This window comes from Phoca vitulina, unplaced genomic scaffold (genome assembly GCF_004348235.1).
Source record: "Phoca vitulina isolate PV1807 unplaced genomic scaffold, GSC_HSeal_1.0 scaffold8, whole genome shotgun sequence".
Lineage (NCBI taxonomy): Eukaryota > Metazoa > Chordata > Mammalia > Carnivora > Phocidae > Phoca > Phoca vitulina.
This window is the reverse complement of record NW_022589711.1, coordinates 64,316,974-64,333,577: the sequence shown is the minus strand read 5'-3', so window position 1 is coordinate 64,333,577 and position 16,604 is coordinate 64,316,974.

The window sequence follows — 16,604 nt, the reverse complement described above, 5'->3', positions numbered from 1 at the left end:
TCCATTACAATTAAGGAACTAGGTAAAACCCCAGAATGCTTTCACAAGAAGGAACTGGCAAGCATAAGCCTCATCGATAAGGACTACCCTATTAATATAAGAAGCATATTGTATTCATCTTTACTATGTTTGGTGCCGAGTGAAATGCATGGCATGTAGTTTTTGTTTTGTTTTGTTCTGTTTAGCAATGATTTTTGTGTGTATATGCCCTCGGATGAATCAGCATAATGTTTGTTTTTTTTTGTTAATGCTAAGCTGAAATCTTAGCATAATATTCTTTAAAACATTCTTTATGTTGCTCCTCTTCCCCCCCAAAAAATCTAAAATTAGAAAAACATAAATGAAAGAAAAATAAATAAATTAGAGTAACAAATGAAAAGACAAGAGAAACCCCAAATAAGAGTAACAGTCTGGTTGGGGAAAAAAGCCATATGAATAATAGCAGGAACATTACATACCTAATTAAACATATTTAAAATTGGGGCAATGGGTTAAATTGGAACACTGATGTTCAGCAAAAGGAATTCATTTGCATGTAGAAATCGGGTTGTCATCAACTGCTCTCGTAGTTTTTGTAAGTCTTTAAATTTCCATCTTTTCCCTTTGTACTTTTCCATTACAGACAGCACATTATAACCAGATCAGTGGGGCAGCCAAGAGAGCAGAATTTATATTTCAAAATGAAAGTTGATAGTTAATAGCCTAGCAGCATAATGAGCCACATTTCTGGTGGAGAGTCCAAGCTTACACAGATTGTTCAAGTCTAAACAGGGACCCTCCCAAGCCTAATGATTTCCACAGGAATCCCAGATGGCCTCTGTGAGGCCCTGCGAAGCAATGCTAGCTATCACTGCTGCTGGGAACAAGGAGAAGCAGCCATGTAGGTTTCCTCAGTGGTAGTGAGGGAGGCACTATAACCCCAATTTAGCTCTCAACATGATTCCATTCATGGAGGAGTTGGGTATACTCAAATAACCTTTTCCTCTTATTAACATTGGTAAGCTAAATCCATGTTTTAAAATTAAACTTTTTGCCTTAGCACAATGTAGGGAAGAGGGATAAGTAGTCGAGGGTGGAATTTCTTGTAATGACCATAGCTTATGTTTATTAGGTGCTTTCTGTGAGCAAGGCATTAGCTTAAGCCCCTTTCCTGTATTATATACCATTTAATCCTAACAAAATCCTAATGAGTTAAATGCCACTATAATCCTCATATTAATGAAAAAGAAACTGAGGTTTATAAAGGTTAAATAACTTGCTCAAGTGGCACAGCTGAGTTTTGAACTCCAATCTTGTCTGATACCAAATCCCATGCTTTTTACCATAGTATACAGGCTTTTCTCCAAAATGTAAAGGAGCAAGAGAGATCTAAAATTTGTCACAAGGCTCTCTCTGGGCAATACTTTTAATGTCTTGGGTTAATACAGCATGCTTCTTGTAGAATTCAGTGATGCTAAGACTCATTTTGTAGAATCCTTTCCCACATGGAAAGGAAGAGATCGAGAATGAGTGCTCTTCAACAGTAATGATTGTCTTGGTCTCTCAGCACTTCACTCCCATTGTCAGGCTCAAGTCAGATGTCATCTACTCTGAGGAAACTTCCAGAAACACCCTCCACCTGCAGTTGGTAGTAAGCACTCTTTCTTTCTTGCACAGCCCCACCATGCTTTGTGCATATCATTTCTTCTTTCCTGTGCTCTTCTCTGCAGATTTCTAGAAGGCAACATCTATATCCCACTTGCAGCTTCATTTCCAAAGCACAGTGCCAGGCTGAGGAGAGACTGTCCAATTGAGTTAAATCTCATTTAAGACATTCTGCTTCTATTTCATATATTTAGACATTTTTATTTTCAGTTTTAAAATGCCTAAAAAATGAGAAGGGACAAAGGTCAAGTTAACGGATCAATTTTTATAAAATAACTTGAGCCCTAACCAGGTTCCTTTACCCAGGTGAGCCATTTGTCACGTGGTTCCCAGGTGAGGGTACTCTGAAGATTATGTTCAAATTCACAACAGGGTGGAGAAATAACACAGGCACAAGGTTTGCTACGGCTGATGGGCCAGCACCTCATCTATCATATTAATTAATTATATTAATTAATTAAATTAACTCAAGCAGTCATTTAAGAAACATTGCTTATATGTTCAACACCAGCTTGGATAGAGATCCGAAAACTGAGGTGTTTTTCAGAGAGGGAAATTACAAAGATAAATATGATGGCAAACATGTCTATTTTCAAAGACCTCACTTACTATTAGAGAACACACGCAGAAATCTGCTCTCACCTATATTTAGCGTTTATTTTGTTCTATCACAAAAACAACTTTTATTTGTATACACTTGACAGTGTACAAAGCACTATCACACTCATTTATTGTTTCATTTTTAAAAGATTTTATTTATTTATTTGACACAGAGAGAGAGCACAAGCGGGGGAGCAGCAGAGGGAGAGGGAGAAGCAGGCTTCCCACAGAGCAGAGAGCCCAAAATGGGGCTTGAGCCCAGGACCCCAGGATCATGACCAGAGCCAAAGGCAGACGCTTAACCAACTGAACCACCCAGGCACCCCTGTTTCATTTTGTTTTAAAGATAGTTCCCCAACCAGCATCCCGCTGATGGTGAAAACCAAACACGCTTTGTTCTTTCTTGCATCTAGTTTGTGGGAATTAGAAGCAACCAATGGAAAGTCATGGTAATTTAAGATCATGCTGACAGCATAGAGAAGAGGCTGATCTTTTGTTATAGACATTAAAAGTGTATGTCCTAAACTAGATTTCTATCTTGTATTAAATCAGTCTCTGGGTCCATTTTTGGCTCTTAGCCTAAGGGAAAAAATAAAAATAAGTCCTACCTTAAAAAACACTGGCATTGAAACCACACCAACTCTTTCATGCTAGATCACAACTTCTCATCATGATGTTATCTTCCTACTGAGCTGCTGTACTTCAGCCCATTCCTGCACTATTGGAGCCAACTGTCACCAATAAAGTCAAGAAAACAAGGCAGAAGCTTTGTATTGTGTCTATTGTTTTGTTTTTAAGAAAGAAAAGCAGACGACAAATAACTTTGACAACCAGAAAAAAGCTTTTACAGATAAATGACATATTTATTTGCATTATTTTTTTCTATCATGAAAGGCCCCAGATCAGTTTCCCTCTAACTAATAAAAGTTGATTGTATTTGAGAGAATGACACATGGCTTCAAGGATCAGTTGAGTAAATTTTATTAAGGCCAAAGGGGTAATAGGAGATTAATGTTTGCTTTCTTGGGACTAGCAGCACCAACCTCCTCCCAAGAAGGAAGCATGATGTAATTCATTGAGCAGACGCAGTAAAGATGAATTCCTCAACCAGTTGGACTCTGACGATCTCACACCCCAGTGATAGCTCTGTCAGTGCAACCATATCCCACCTAAAATAATGCAGTCTAAAATTTAAGGATGGCTCCAGGCCTAGTCATTTCTCTTTCAAAATGGCGACTGACTTACCAACCTTGGAAAAAAAGAAAGGTTTTGGAAGAAAACCAGAAAGTTAAGGTATATGCTTGCTCAAGGATGAATATTCTCCTCCACAGTAGAAATGTCCCATTGATACAATTAGCACCAAAAGTACCAATATTTCTCCTTAAAGAAGGAGAAATATTGACAAAAGAAAAGTAGTTCATCACCTTTCACTAAAACAGGAAAAGCTAGAAGTGAGGACGCAGGCTTTTGATTGGTTTGTTTTCTCTTTCCCAGACTAAGGAAATGAAAGAAACCAAAATGCTATCATTTGAACAGATGGATAGGTCTGTGTTTTCATCCTCTTAACATGGTCTTTTGGAGTTCAGTGTTTTAAAATTTTGTTCAGATTCAAATTATCAATTTTTCCTTTTATGGTTCAAGCTTATAAACTCTTTATCTAGGCTTAGATTCTGAAGATTTTCTCTTATTTATTTTTTCTAAAAGTTTTACAGTTTAAGACTTTACATTTAAGTCCATAATTCATTTTGAGTTAATTTTTGTGTAAGGTATGAGGCTTTGGGACATTTCATTTTGTGTGTGTGTGTGTGTGTGTGTGTGTCTATGTTCAGTTGTTCTGGTGCCATTTGTTGAAAATACCATATTTCCTCCATTGAATTACTTTTGTAACCCTGTAAGGCTATAACTTTTAACATAAAAGAAGACACAAATTTAGCTAAATTTCCTTATACGTAAGCAAAGCAATAGTTCATGCTTAGAGAGTGCTAATTCTGTGCCTAGGCATTGTTCTCAGCTCTCTACATATCTTTACTCAATTAACTGTCTCAGTAACTCAAAACTCATTTAATTGCCTTAATAATCCTTTGAGGTAGCTATTATTATTGTTCCCATATTACAGATAAGGGAACTGAAACTTTGCCAGGTTAAATTATTTGTCCAAAATCATAAAACTAGTAAGTTAGGAAGCCAGGATTTGAACCCAGGTAATGTACCCCTAGAGACTGTGCTGTTAACCTTTGAGAGAACTGCGTTATTTACAGGGTATCAGATGTTTAGCAAAATATTGAACATCTTGCCATTTTTCTCACTGTTATCCCAAGATATTTCAACTAGTGTAGGAATGAAAGACTTTCCACACATCACTCTTTTTAGGTTTCATGTGTTTGATGTTTTATTCATATGAAAACCCACATATCCATGAAAATACATCTTAAGAGTCAAAAAGCATCCTATTATTTTCTAAATTTGGAGCCTGTTTCACAAGTTGAAGCTCTTAGTGTTGACACCTTGACCTTTCTATTACCTGCCAACCAACCCTTCCCCATTGGGGTCTTAAAAAAAAGAAACAAACCATGAATCCCTGGGGAATCCCAGTGCTATTGTCCTTATCCAGTAACAGAGTTTGGGGTTGTTGACTAGAATCAACTCTTTTTTTTTTTTTTTAACATTTGTCCTTTCAAGTTTGTTTCCTGGCTTCTTAGGATAAACACAGAAAATATTCATGAAAAATAAAGTCAATGCTAGCAATGCTATCAGAGAAAAATGAAAGAAAAATGGCAATGCAAAATTCCCAAATGGTAAATATTTTGTTTCAAATGCAGGAAGGAAAATGGAATTTTAAAATATAAACAATGGATTATTCAAAAATTTATATTTTTGTATTTTGAAAACAAGGTATTTTGTTTTTTACCGTATTTTGTTATTTACTATAAGGGCATTTTGGAATCTTTATTTCAAAAAGCGTTTCTGAAGTTGCATAATCTGACGCAGATGAAAGAGCCAGTAGTTCTTTCTTTAATGTGAAATCAAACGGACTTGGGTTATAGGAAAGCTGTTAAACTGAGTTTGACGAATTTCTCATTATTCTGTTTACCTATTCATGAAGTAACTTCTCATGTTTTTCTCTTAAGTGAGAAGCACTGTCCTAGGAATGATTCTTGTGGTATTTTGCCTTATTGAGAACAAGAAATGGGATAAAATCTGGGCAGAATTTTTTTGAAGTCCCAATATGAAAACTAGTTGGTGTGATGTTAAAGTCCCAAGATGTTTTAAAGTTGTCATCCTTATTTTCAAATATGTCTCAAACTAGATTTCCAAGCCTCCTGAGCTGTTTATGTCACTAAAATTGGAGAGATCGTGCATGTTATGAGAGATTGTTTAGAAATTGCAGGGTACTATATCTACAATTGATGAAGCTGTTACCAGGTAGTGGTGAAGGGGTTTATGGATTATAAACCACATAGTTAGGATCTTCTAAAGTTGTAAATAGGTGATATAAAATATAGCACTTGGGGATTTTGAGTCTACTTCCTGCCCCTCCTTTTCTCATCCCCACTCTCCTCAAATCTGTTAGTCTTTCTTCTCTTCTTTGTTCCTTGTCTTACATTCCATATGTGTAGAATTTGTACCATGTATTAAAATAATGCTAATATTAAGAAAATAAAATAATGCCTATATTTAATTCAACTCTAGATTTATTTATATTTATATGTAAGGAAAATTCTGAATTACAAGTCCATTTAATATAAGGGTCCTTGATGAAGCAGAAAGGTGGAGCAACATTTTTAAAGGACTCCCAGAACTATAAAGAAAGCAAAGTTAACATTGTTCTTATTGGCTTAAGCTATAAGAAATTTGGGGCATTAGGAAAAGGGCAGCTTTTTAAAAAATTAGTTTTCTTTCTGTTTTTCTTCTCTTCAGATAGAGAGGCTTAGTATTGCAGCAAGACATTTAACTGTGTAGGTCATTTGTGTTTTGAATTTCATTATGAAAATCAAAAAGGGCAAAAGTAAAGTAGAGTGTAGTACATGCAATCCTCAGTGTCTCTGAGACAGTGGTGAGACAACTTCAAGATAAAGAATAAATCAGACAATTTGCCTTTTTTCTATATACATATAGTTATGACCTTCCAAATGGCCTACTTACCTTGGTCAAGTCTATTCTTTACAAGATCCCCTGAGTGGTCCTTTTGAAATGTAAACCAGATCATGTCAACCCAAAACCCTCCAATGACTTTTCATCTCAGAATAAAATCCAGAGTTCTGTCAGTGACCTTACATGGTCCTATCCAGTTTGTATCCCCTGTTCCATTGACCTCCTTTCTCTTCTTAGCATCTTCAAATTTGCCCATCCAGGTGCCTAAACTGTTTTTCCCCCAAGATGTCCTAATGGTTTATTCTCTCATCTCCTTTGGATCTTTGGTTGACTATTCCTTTTTCAGGGATATCTTCATTGGCCACTTTACACAGCCTCCTCCACCCTGACTCCTACTGTTTCTTATTTCCCTTGGCTTTATTTTTCTTCTTAGCACTTTTCAAAATCTAACACTAAATATATTACATATTGGTTGTCATTTGTTTGTTTTGTCTTTCTATTCCCTACTAAAATGCAAATCTAAGTGCAGGGATCCCTAGCTGATTAGTAAAGTAATGCATTTAGAACACATAAAACAAGTTCTGGCACATAGTATGGTAGATATTTGTGGATAAATGCTTAATAGACGAATAAGTCATCTGTCAATAGAAGCTGAAAGAAACCTGCCATTTCTCCCTTGATATTTATAAAGAACTGTAGTCCAAAGGAAGCAGAAGAGGCAAAGTCACTGGTTGGATACCTAAAATTAATTTTTTTGAAAAAGGTTATTTATGTAGTTTCCTTCTTTGGGATATAATTATGAGAAAGGCCTGAGGAGACTTCCGCAGATGGTGGTGTAGGAAATCCTGAATCACCTTCTCCCACAGACATACCAAATGTATAGCTATATATGGAACATTTCTCCCTGGAAAAGATCTGAAATCTAGATGAACTGCTTCTCCACAACAAAGGATATAAAAACCACATGGAGATGGCAAGGAGAGGCAGAGATAGTCTCACCAAAAACCTTACCATTAGTGCAGAAATACATAATAGGGAAGGATCTCACCAGTCCACACTTCTCCCAAAGGAGCAAGGGGTTGGTACCCCAAATCAGGCACCCCAAACTCAGGGATCTGCACTGGAGAGACAAGTCCCCAAAAGTCTGGATTAGAAAATCAATGGGGCTGACGTCAAAGTGACCCAAAGTGCTATAGGAAACTGAGATTCTCTTTTTAAAGGACTCATGTGGAGTCTCACTCACTCTGAGACTCAGTGAAAAAATAGTAGTTTAAAAAAAGCACCTAGACTGTATGTAAAGGAGATTCATTTGCTAATCTAAAAGCAACTACTGCTGGAGGGGTAGGAAACAGTTGAAACTCTCCCTGGCAATGGAAGTGCTAGCAGTTTTGCACTCTCCATCTACACTGCTAGCACCCTTGGGTGAACTTGGATGCCGAATCCCCTCTCCCAGGGTGCCTTACTAGACTGAAGGGGCAAGCATTTACAGCTCTACCTGGTTGCCTTGCTGAAGCTGGGAAGCATAATGGTTGCAGCATTCCACACTCCTTGGCTGGGGCAGGCAAGTGTGAACGGTCATTCTCTTGCTCCCAGCCTAAAGCTAGTATGTGCCCACAGACAAGGCAATCTCCCACTGCATTCCTGAATCTCATGGACATGTGCAATCAAGACATTTTCCTGTTGCCTTTCTGGTGCTTGTAGGTATGCCCTGCCCCCTACACTCTCCAACTGCCTAGCTAAAGTCAGCAGGCATGCACAGTTTACCAAGGGGATGCCCTTCGACTGGTTCTGGTGCCCAAGGTGGCTGGTGTTCCTGAGCACCACAGGAATGCAACAATCAGAAAGACAGTTCTTGACAGGCCACAACCCCCAGGGTATTGCAGACAGCAGACTGAAACGCACACCCAGTGTTCCTGTGAAAAAGGCCTATTATCCTGAAGCTTTAGCCTGAGGGACAGGCTTTAGGCTTCCCACATATTTAGAGGCCAAGGAGGCACTTCCAGGGAATGTAAGGAGGGAGACATCATCCTTGTGCACCCCCTTGGCTTTAATATAGCCAATGAGGTCCCCAGAAAGGAGCTTATGCACTCATATGGAGCCCCAAAACTTGCAACTGTCACTCAGGGGGCATCTCTAGATCCCCTTATCTGGCGGCCAGGAGGGATTATAATTGTAGGCCCACAGGACTGTATATTGCATACTTTAAAAGCTGCTTCCTGAGGGTCTGGCTCACAATCAGTCCAAAACTAGGTGCTAAGTGAGTTTCCTCTCCTTGGAACACTGACAGGTCTTGGTACACCCTCAACAATTGGGATGTATCAAGAATAAAACAAGCAGTTTAGACAATCATAATGGTTCAAGAGACAACTAAGAGTTAGGACTAGATTGAACAAGAAGGATCATTACCTACTCAAGGCCACTCCTTCAAGACTTAAGGAGGTAGCTGTTTGGCATAACACACAAAAACAAACACAAAAAGTCAAGCAAAATGAAAAAAACAGAGAAATATGTTCCAAGTGAAATAATAGAAAAGTAAAGAAAAGATACCTTTTCTTCAGAAAAGAAAAAGATAAGTAATCTACCTGACAAAGAATTCAAAGTGATGATGGTAAAGATGCTCACCAAACTCAGAAGAAGAATGGATGGGAACTTCAACAAAGAGAGAGAGATTATAAGAAAGTACCAAACAAAACTCACATAGCTAAAGAATACAATAACTGAACTGAAAATACACTAGAGGGGTTTAACAGCAAACTGGGTGAAACAGAAGAATGGGTCAGCAAGCTGGAAGAAAAAGCAATGGAACTCATTCAGAGAAAAAAAAGAAAAAAAAATTATGAAGAAAATTTAGGAACCTCTGGGACTAACATTTGCACTATGGGGTCTCAGAAGGAGAAGAGAGAAAGGGGCAGAAAACTTATTTGAAGAAATAATGGCTGAAAACTTTCCCAACCTGTGGAGGGAAACAGGGATATCCATGTCCAGGAAGCCCAGAGAATTCCAAGTAAGATGAAACCAAAGAGAGCCACGCCAGGACACATAATTAAAATGTCAAAAGTTAAAGAGAGAATCTTAAAAGCAGCAAGAGAAAACAAATCGCTGCATACACGGGAAACTCCAGAAAGCTATCAGCAGATTTCTCAGTAGAAACTGCAGGCCAGGAGAGAGTAGCATGACATATTCAAAGGCCTGAAAGGAACCATTCAGCCAATAATACATGATCTGGCAAGATTATCATTCAGAATCGAAGGAAATATAGAGTTTTCCAGACAAACAAATGCTATTAAACTAGTCTTACAAGAAATGTTAAAGAGGATTCTTTAAGCTGCAAAGAAATAGCACTAATTAATAACAAAGAAACATGCAAACATAAAAATCTCACTAGAAAGGTAAATATACAGTAAAGGTAGTGGATTAATCACTTATAAAGCTACTATGAAGGTTAAAAGACAAAAGTGGTAAAATTAGCTAAGACTACAATAATTAGTTAAGGGATACATAAAATAAAAAGATGTAAAATGTGACTTCAGAAACATAAAATGTAGTGAAAGGGTAGTAAAATTGTAGAGTTTTGGAATGTGTTTAAATTTAAGTTGCTAATCAACTTAAAATAGAGTGCTATATACATAGGATGTTATATATGAACCTCACAGTAACCACAAAAAGAAAACTTATAGTAAATACTCAAAAGAAAATGAGAGAAGAATTTAAACATAACAGTAAAGAAAGGAATCAAATCACAAGGAAAGAGACAAAGAGAAGTAGGAAGGAACAGGGAACTATATAATTGGCCAGGAAACAAGTAACAAATGGCAGCAAGTGCATACTTATCGATAATTACTTTAAATGTAAATGGATTAAATTCTCCAATCAAAAGACATAAGATAGCTGAAGAGATTTAAAAAAAAAAAAAATGCATCTATATACTGCCTACAACAAACTCACTTCAGAAGTAAGAACACACACAAAATGAAAATAAAGGGAGGAAAAGAGTTATTCCATGCAAATGCAAATGAAAAGAAAGCTGATATAGCTATACTCATATCAGATAAAATAGACTTTAAAACAAAGACTGTAATAAAAGACAATAAGGAATACTACATGATGATAAAAGGGTTAATCTAGCAAAAAAATATAACATTTATAAATACATATGCACCCAACATAGAAGGATCAAAATATATAAAGCAAATATTAACAGACCTAAGGTCAGAAATAGACAACAACACAATAATAATAAGAGACTTAAACCCCCACTTCCATCAATGAATGTTGATGTTGATCATCCAGACAGAAAATCAATAAGGAAGTATTGACCTTGAATGACACATAAGACCAGATGGCTTAATAGAGATATACAGACCATTCCATCCAAAAGCAGGATAAACAATCTTCTCAAGTACACATGAAACATTCTCCAAGACAGATCACATGCTAGGCCACAAAATAAATTTCAGTAAATTCAAGAAGATTGAAATCATATCAAGCATCTCTTCTGACCACAGTGGTATGAAACTAGAACTCAATTATGAAACAAAAACTACAGATACATGGAAACTAAACAACATGTTACTGAATAACTACTGGGTCATAGAAGAAATCACAGGAGAAATTAAAAAATGCCTAGAGATAAATGAAAACAGAAACACAACATACCAAAATCTATGGAATGCCGCAAAAGTGGTTCTAAGAGGGAAGTTTATAGCAATATAGGCATACCTTTAGGTAGAAACAAGAGAAATATCAAGTAAATAACTTAACCTAAAGGAATAAAAAAAGAACAAGTGAAGCCCAAAGTTAATAAACACATAGGGTTACATCAAACTAAAAAGATTCTGCACAGAAAAGGAAACCATCAACAAAATGAACAAGCAACCTAGTGAATGGAAGAAGATATGTGCAAATAATATATCCAATAAGGGGCTAATATCCAAAATATATAAAGAACTCAGACTACTCAGTAACAAAAAAACAAACATTCCGATTAAAAAATGGCCAAAGGATCTGAATAGACATTTTTCCAAAGAAGACATACAGATGGGCAACAGACACATGAAAAACTGCTCAATATTATTAACCATCACTATCATCAGGAAAATGCAAATCAAAACCATAATGAGATATCACCTCACACCTGTCAGAATGGCTATTATCAAAAAGACAAGAAATAACAAATGTTGGGGAGGATGTGGAGGAAAGGAGACCCTTGTGCATTGTTGGTAGGAATGTAAACCAGTGCAGTCATTATGGAAAACAGTATGGGGATTCCTCAAAAAATTAAAAATAGAATTATCATGTGATCCAGCAATTCCACTACTGGATAACTATCTGAAGAAAATGAAAACACTAATTCAAAAAGATACATATATCTGTGTGTTCATTGCAAGCATTATTTACAATAGTCAAGATACGGAAACAACCTCAGTGTCTGTGGATGGATGAATGGATAAAGAGGTGAGATATACACACACACACACACACACACACACACACACACACACACACGTATATTCAGCCATTAAAAAGAATGAAATCTTGCCATATATGGCAACATGGATGGATCCTGAGAGTATTATGTTAAGCAAAGTAAGTCAGACAGAAAAGACAAATACCACATAATTTCACTTATATGTGAATTCTAAAAAAACAAAACAAGCAAACAAGCAAAATAAAACTTGTATCTCTTGGATATCAGAACTGATTGGTTGTTACCAGAGGGGAAGAGATTGGGAGGGTGAAATGGGTGAAGAGAATCAAGAAGTACAGACTTCCAGTTATAAAATAAGTCATGGGAATGTACAACACGGGAAATATAATCAATAATATTGTATTAATTTCATATGGTGACAGATGATAACTAGACTTTTTGTGGTGACCATCTTGCAGTCTATACAAATGTCGAATCACTATGTTGTGCTTTTGAAATTAATATAATATCGTATGTGAATTAAACCTCAATAAAAACAAAATTATGAGAGAGGCCTACAGGTTTACCTAAATTAGTTAAGTAATTTAAATCTCTATTTCCATTTTGCTGCAGGAGACAATCCACATGTAGCATCTCAGCCCAAGGAACAATGCCCTATTGATTGAATAAAACGATTTGGCTTGGAGGGAGTTTTGCCCCGCACATGAACACATGGATGAGAAAAAGTATCTAAGCAGCTTTGAGGTTGGTCAGACTTGGATTTGAGTCCCAACTGCACCCATGATTTTTAATATACACTTGGCTAAGGGGCTGACCCCTTCTTAAATTTCATTTTTTTTCCTTAATAAATAGGGATTCTATGGGGTTTTGTATTAGTTTCCTCTGGTTGCTGTAACAAATTAATACAAACTCTGTGCCTTAGAAAACCCAGAAATTTATTGTCTCATAGTTCTGGAGGCCAGAAGTCCTAAATCAGAATTACTGGGCTAAAACTCAGGTGTGGGCAGGACCACACATCCTCTGGAGTCTGTAGGGTAGAATTTTTTTTTTTTTTTTTTGCCTCTTCCAGTTTCTTGCAGCTGTTGGCATCCCATTGCTTGTGGCAATGGGATGCCAACTCTAATCTCTGCCTAATCTCTGCCTCTGTCTTCATATAGCCTTCTCTTCTTTTGTCAACATGATTGCCCTTGGCTTCTCTCTTATAAAGACACTTGTGATTGCTTTTAGGGCTCACCCAGATTTTTTTTTTCTTTCAAATTTTTATTTAAATTCTAGTTAGTTGAGGTTCCTGGGTAGCTCAGACGGTTAAGCGTCTGCCTTCAGCTCGGGTCATGATCCCAGCGTCCTGGGATCGAGCCCCGCATCGGGCTCCCTGCTCTGCAGGGAGCCTGCTTCCCCCTCTCCTACTCCCCCTGCTTGTGTTCCCAATCTCTCTCTCTATGTCAAATAAATAAAATTTTATAAATAAATAAATAAATAAATAAATAAATAAATAAATTCTAGTTAGTTAACAAACAGTGCAATATTGGTCCAGATTTTCAAAATAATCTCACCATCTCAGGGTACCTGGCTGGCTCAGTCAGAAGAGTATGTAACTCTTGATCTTGGGATTGTAAGTTTGAACCCCACATTGGCTGTAGAGGTTACTTAATAAAATAAAATCTTAAAAAAAAAATAATCTCACCATCTCAAGATCCTTAATTTAGTCACATCTGCAAAGACCCTATTTCCTAATCAGGCAACATTTACAGGTTCCATAGATTAGGATGTGGCTATGTTTTGGGCAAGGGGCATTTTTCAGCCCATTACAGGTATCTTCCTTGGGTTTATCTTACAATGTCTAGCATGTTTTATGAATTCAATAAACTTCCCTTTCCTATTCTTTTTCCCTCTCTTCCTCCAAATCTCCATACCTGTCCTCCATAACACCTGCTTCCACCTACAAGCTAGATAAAACTATAAAATACGCTATGCCTGCCCTTGGTATCCCCGTGCCTTCCAGTCTTTCCTTCATAATTAGTTAAAACCATTGGGGCACCTGGGTGGCTCAGTCGGTTAATCATCTGCCCTCTGCTCAGGTCAAGATCTTGAGGTCCCGGGACCGAGTCTCGCATCGGGCTCCTTGCTCAACTGGGAGCCTGCTTCTCCCTGCTAGGCAGGGAGTCTGCTTCTCCCTCTCCCTCTCCCTCTCCCTCTGCCCCTTCCCCTGCTTGTGCTCTCTCACTTGCTCTCTGTCAAATAAATTAATAAAATCTTTAAAAATAATAAAATCTTAAAAATAAATAAATAAATAAATAAAATTTGTAAGTTCACTTTAAAAAAAAAACATTTAGGGCACCTGGGTGGCTCAGTTGGTTAAGCGACTGCCTTCAGCTCAGGTCATGATCCTGGAGTCCCTGGATCAAGTCCCGCATCGGGCTCCCTGCTCGGCAGGGAGTCTGCTTCTCCCTCTGACCCTCCCCCCTCTCATGTGCTCTCTCTCAAATAAATAAATAAAATCTAAAAAAAAAAAAAAAAAAAAACATTTATTTAGGAGTCACTAAGTGCAATGTCTTAGACTTTGGGGGATTAAAAAAAAGAAAAAGGAGAAGAAGCATTCCCTAGTCACAGTAGTTTACTCTTTGGAGTGGGAGATGGATAGTGAAATAACCACTTGTAATGTAAAGGAGAAGAGTTATATGACTTACACAGAAGGGTCTGCAATGCACAGTAAGGTAATAAAGGAATTAATGATTGTTATTGAGAGAGAGGTTAGAGAAAGTATCTTGGAGCCAATGAAATTTGAACTGGGCCTTGAAGATAAGAAGGATGTCAATGACTTAATAATGTTGGAGAAATTTTACAGACAGGAGAAAGGCACAGAAGAAAAAGAGCTCTCTCTCATTTCTCTAGAAAAATCACTATCTTCTCCCTTCCCTCTGGCTGCCTTAAACATTCCCCCTGGGTCAACCTATACAAAACTGCTTTCTCCTCAGTGCACTATGTGGGAAAATATCCTCTTCTCTAAGTCTCCCTCCAATTAGCTGCTTCACTCTAGATGTTGAAAGGAAAATAATACGATTAATCTAATTCACTATATGGTGTATGAGGCTGATAGCTCCTAAAATCCCCTAGAACAATAAGAGGAGTTTCTTAACACCAATAAATTTCTGTTGGGACTTTATGCCATGTGTAAAATTTTATCCAGGAAGAGTGTATTCCTAAATCACTTCTATTAAAGAAGATTACTCTAAACGAAGAAAATGATAAGCATAGGAAGTATTCCAAATGGTAAAAGTGCCTAATTAAGCAGCAAAGATTTTGAGCTGTAGAAGACCACTTCATTATTTTTTATTCTCCATCATGCCAATGTTGCCAGAAGAATTCTGCCTCCCAATCTCATACCTACCCTTCTCCCAAAAGAGGAAAGAAAAAAACCTTATTTTTAATTTTCTTTTTGCATCTTCTAAAGAGGCAACTTGGGAAGCAATGGACAGAAACAAATCAGGCAACCCTCCCTTTTTTTCAGCTAATTCAGAATGAATTGGATTTACACAAGCAACAGTGCTTAAGCAAAACCGTTCCTATGGTTACACAGAAGGCTTTCTAAATGTGGCACAAGATGCAGGCAGCCAAAATGACTTGACTGTTTATGTTAAATATGAAGTCTATTCCCTATTGAAATTTAATGATCTACTAGCTGCATTTTAGCAGCTTGCACCCTGATAAAATTAACATTTCGAATACATTTGGAGAGATAAATTGCTTTAGCAATTGGCGAGTATTCACTCATTTTTATTTGATCACATCAGTGATTCAGATGAAAGCATTTCCCCCTGTACTATTAGAAATTGGGTCTACAAATTATCCTCATCTCTGGGCCTGCAAGTCCCCAAACACATTTTATTATCTTTTTGCAGGTTTGCTGGTGCCAGATGTTAAAACTAACACTTGGTAAGAGAGCTCAGGAAAAAATATGTATTTTTTTCTTTTATAGCAACCAGGCAGAATAGAATCAACAGTTTCTTTTGGCATCTCTTGAGCCATCCAGTGGTTCTCAAATATCCAACAAGGTGAGTAGTTCAGACAGGGTGAAGTCTGTTCCCCACTTCCCCCTGCTTCTCCTGAATGAAAAAGACAATCTGTCTGTTTTGAAAGGCTGACAGGAAATTGGAGCCGGAAAAGATATATTCACTGCATATTTTAGCTGACACCATTCAAATTTGCTACATAAGGGCGTTCCTTGATGTCTGTTAGTGGGAACCTCCCATTCAGCAAAAACAGAAAATGAAAGCAGCCTACGGGATGCCAACCTCCTGTATGTATTTACATATTTAGTTCAATTCAGCTAATATTTATTAAGCATCTTATATTGAGTAGGCACAATGTAAAAGACCATGGTCATAGAAATACAATACATAGTCCCTAAACACAAATAGCCCTCGGTCAAGTAGAGAGATGGTCAATAAATTTTCTTATGCCAGGTCTTTCTTCTCAATAGCTGACTATGTGTATCTCCATATCATCTTTACCATCTCATACCACACATGAACATTTCGTTAAAGACTTGAGTGTCAGGGAAGGCTTACTGTACGCATATCACCTGGAGTACCTCCCTAACTCATTTCCCCTAAATCACTCCTTAGTACGGTCACCCACTGGGGAATTTCCTCTTCCTTCCCTCTTCTTCTACAGAGCCCCAATTCACTAGTGTTTGTCTCTTTCCATGAGGATCCCACTGCCAAAACACATTCAGGCTCAGAAAAGGTGTCAGCTTTTCTTTCCAGTACTCAAGTGTTCATTTTCCATAACCAAGAAGTATGAACACTGGGATCTTAACAGATGAATTATATGAGATTCA